We start from the raw sequence: 4488 nt of genomic DNA, 5'->3' as shown, positions 1-4488 counted from the left end.
ACATGCATGTTGGGTACCTCAGATTTCATTATCAAATATCTATAGCCAATGCTATGAAAAGCATAGCCCAAGAGAACACAATCCACGATTTGTTTTCCAAGTTTGTGCTTCTTGGGAATTGGTATATTGACTTTTCCAAACAACCCAAATTACATAGATAAGAGAGATTCTACCATTTAATTACTTTCCCATTCCTCAAATGGATTAATGGTTCTAGGCTTTGTGGGAACTCGATTTAGGACATGACATGCACGCATTAGTGCCTCCCCACCATGCCTTGGAGAGACCTGATGTGTCTAACATGGCGTTAACCAAATTAGTTAGAGTTCAGTTCTTTATTTCGTCCACATCATTTGACTAGGTGGGTAGGGAGGAGTCCTCTCATGGATTATGCCATGTTCTGCACAAAATGAATCTAAATCATTGGAGAAATACTCTCCACCATGATCAGACCTAAGTCATTTATTTTTCCGATCAAGTTGGTTCTCTGCTTCAGCTTTATTGTTTTTGAAGAAGTTTAAATCCTCATCTTTTGATTTAAGGAGATACACATAACAATATCTAGTGGAGTCATCAATCAACGTCTCGAAATATTTCTTTTCTCCTTTTTTCAACATGCCATTCATCTCACAAAGATCAGGATGTATAAGCTCTAGTGGTGCCAAGTCTCTCGCCTCTTCAGTCTTATGAGACTTGCGAGGTTGCTTAGCTTGCATACACACTTGGGACTTGGAGCCCTTGACTGTAGTAAATTTCTAAATTAGACTCATATTGTCTAGCCACCTGATACGACTCCAACGTATCTATATTTTTTGATTGTTCCATGTTGTTATATTATCATCCTAGGATACTTTTTGGTCATAATTCACCAATTTATATTATTTTTGAGAACTAACCTATTAACACAATGCCCATGATGAGTTGTTGTTTTTGTGTCTTTCTTTGCTTTTCAGGTATTCAGTACCAAACAAAGTCTAGGTGGCATGAAACTTTTCTACGAATTTTTTCTGGACCAAAAGAAGGTCTGAAAGCTCCAGGAGGAGACGTGAAGTCACACGAGGGGCCGACAAGCCAATAGGATATGGCCAGGGGGTGGCCACGCCGTGATGGCTTGTGACTCCCCTGTGCCCCCCTTGCTCCGTTCTATGGCCTATAAATTCACAACTATGCCATAAATCCTAAATATCATCGCCAAATACTTTTTAGACCACCTCAAGTGTGTGTTCCATGACAACCCATCTGGAGCTCCATTCCAATACTATGCCGGAGGGGGGGGGGTCGATTGCAGAGGGACTCTTCATCAACCTTGCTGCCTTCATGATGATGTGTGAGTATTTCACCACAGACCTACGAGTCCGTATTTAGTATCCAGATGGCTATCTCTCTCTCTTGATCTTGAATACAATGATTATTGCATCTTCGCTTTGATCTATCCGATGTAATTGTTTTGTATGGTGTGTTTGTTGGGATCCGATGAATTGTGGGTCTCTGTTCAGATTATTCATGAATAATATTTGAGTCTACTCTGAGTTTTATGATTCTTATTTGCATCATCATCACAGCTTCGTAATTCTCTCCGATCTATTGAATTGCTTTGGCCCAGTAGCTTGGTATTTCTTCGGTGAGAGGGGTGCGTTGTAGTGGGTTCAGCCTGGCGAGTTTCTATATCCCAGTGACAGAAGGAGACAAGTTTCGTATTTGTGTTGCTACCACTAAGGATAAAATTATGGGGTTTATTCATATTGGATGAGTTTACTTTGTCTACATCATGTCATCCTTCCCCATGCATTACTCTATTTTACTCAATACTCTAGATGCATGCTGGATAGGAGTCGATGGGTAGAGTAATAGTAGTAGGTGCATGCAGGAGTCAACCTATTTGCTTATGGACGTGATTCCTATATACACATGATCATTTCCATGAAAATCGCATAACAATCCGTTGTTCTATCAATTGCCCAATAGTAATTTGTTTACCCACCATATGTTGCTTTCATGAGAGATGCCACTAGAGAACACTATGGCCCCCGGGTCTATTCACTTATATATTCATAACACTTATAATTTCCTCACTGTTATTATTTGTCTTCTATTTTATTTTGCAAGTCACAACTATCTACAATTATCTACACATCTCATTTGCTTGCAAATAATGAGATCAAGGGTATTGACAACCTCTTGCCCGCGTTGGGTGCGAGTTGTTTGCTCTTTTGTGTGCAGCCGCTCAAGATGGTTCAGGATTGAAATTCCTATTTGTTCGATAAACCTTGGTTTCTTAATCGAGGGAAATACTTGCCCACATTGTGCTGCGACAACCCGTTCCTCTTCAAGGAAAACCCAACACATATCACAACTATCAGGAAAGATTTCTGGCGCTGTTGCCGGGGAATATCATCACCAACTATCAAGTAAATTCACCAAAATTATCATTCACTTGTTCTTATTTTTATTTGCTATTATATCTTGCTTAAAAAATAAAAAAATAAAAAATATTTACCTTTGCTTGTGACTAGTTTGCAGATTTGCTCTCTAGTTTACTTGTCGTGCTTGTTACTTTGCTTGCTCGGTCACTATATCTCAAGATACTACTAAGTTGTGTGAGTTCTCAAATTCTAATAATAATGATTTTATTAGTACTCCAATACCACCCGCCACTAGTGCCGATGCTTTTGATATTAATGCTGCATTGCTGAATCTTGTCATGAAAGGACAATTTTTGGGAAGTCCCAGTGAGGATTCCTTTGCTCCTCTTAATACCTTTGTTGAACTTTGTGATACCCAAAATAAAAAGGACATGGATAATAATATTGTGAAATTAAAAGTATTTCCTTTTTTGCTAAGAGACAAAGCTAAGGTTTGGTTTTCATCTTTACCACATAACAGTATTGGAACATGGGATAAGTGTAAATATGCTTTCGTTGGCAAGTATTTTCCTCTTGATAAGATCATCATCCTTAGAAATGAAATAATTAATTTTAAACAGCAAGATGATGAACATGTTGCACAAGCTTGGGAGAGTATGAAATTAATGATAAGAAATTGCCCTACGCATGGCTTAAACTTGTGGATGATTATCCAAAATTCCTATGCGAGACTATACTTTGTATCCAGAAATCTTCTAGATTCTTCCTCAATTGGTACATTCATGGAGGTGACCTTAGGAGATACCACCAATATTCTGGACAACATCACGGCAAAATATTCTCAATGGCATGCCGAAAAAGCTCCAACTAGTAAGAAGGTAATTGTTTTTGAGGAAATCACTTCTTTGAGTGAAAAACTGGATGCTTTTATGAATTTGGATGCTAATAAAAATGCTCATATTGATCATCATGACACACCCTTGTCTACTTTGATTGAGCAAAATGGTAATGCCATTGATGTAAATTTTACCTCACGAAATAATTTCAACAACAATGCCTACATGGGTAATTTCAATGCTAGGCCATATCCCGGTAATACCTCTGGTGGTTATGTCAATTCTTATGGAAATCCTTCTACCAATAATAATAATTTCTCCTCTAATCTTGAAAACAACATGAATGAATTTATTAATTCTCAAAAAAATTTCAATACTATGGTAGAGGAAAAGATGCATATGCTCGATACTTTGGCTAAGAAAATAGATAGAATTGCCCTTGATGTAGAAACTCTTAAAAGTAAAGCTTTGCCACCCAAGCATGATTTTAATGAGACTATTAAATCTATCCAACTATCTATGAATGAAAGTAGTGAGAGGACCTCTAAGTTGAAAGCTAAGCGGGAATTCCTAGAAAAACCTCTCCCGCTCGGTTTTTACCAAAATCATGATGAAGATCTTAAAATGATTGGCACTTCTCCTATTGAATCCTTGTTTACTTATCTGAATGCTAATGATATAGGGATACGATATGAGTCAACTCTAGTTAGAGAGCGTCCCATTTTCTTGGAGGGTGATGATTCGAATGCTAAAACTGAAAAAGTGGGTTTAGAGAGGTCAAAACTTTAACTTGTGATGCGCCCACTTGTCTTGGATTACAAGGACTTTAATTATGAAATTTTCTCTTTAATTTAATATATTTCCTTGTTGCAATCCATTATTATCTCACCCAATGCGTATGAACAAAACAAGATTTTCACTAATCATATAGTGGAATCGATGATAAAGGCATATGATGAGAAACTTGAACTTGAAGTTTCTATTCCTAGAAAATTGCATTATTAGTGGGAACCTACTACAAAAATAAAAATAAATAAATATGAATGCAATGCCTTGTGTGACCTAGGTCCTAGTGTTTCAACAATACCTAATTCTTCATGTGGTGTGCTTGGTCTCAGTAATATTCAAGAGTGTTTCCTAAACTTGCATCTTGCAATTATACCATTAATAAAACTTTAGGTATAAGTAATGATGTTCCCATTATTGGAAATAAAAATTATGTCCCTGTAGATTTCATTGTGCTTGATATTGATTGCAATCCTACTTGTCCAATAATACTTGGAAGACCT

At 37.1% G+C, this 4488-nt stretch overlaps 1 non-coding gene across 1 annotated transcript; it reads right to left on the bottom strand.

Annotated features, from left to right (window-relative positions):
- Positions 1 to 2950: 2950 nt before the first annotated feature.
- On the bottom strand, positions 2951 to 3057 carry LOC123406506. Its single transcript, XR_006612195.1, has one exon. It is a non-coding gene; the product is annotated as a small nucleolar RNA R71 (small nucleolar RNA).
- Positions 3058 to 4488: the final 1431 nt, after the last annotated feature.

This window comes from Hordeum vulgare, chromosome 6H, assembly GCF_904849725.1.
Source record: "Hordeum vulgare subsp. vulgare chromosome 6H, MorexV3_pseudomolecules_assembly, whole genome shotgun sequence".
NCBI classification, from domain to species: domain Eukaryota; kingdom Viridiplantae; phylum Streptophyta; class Magnoliopsida; order Poales; family Poaceae; genus Hordeum; species Hordeum vulgare.
This window is presented reverse-complemented; position numbering and strand designations above follow the sequence as displayed.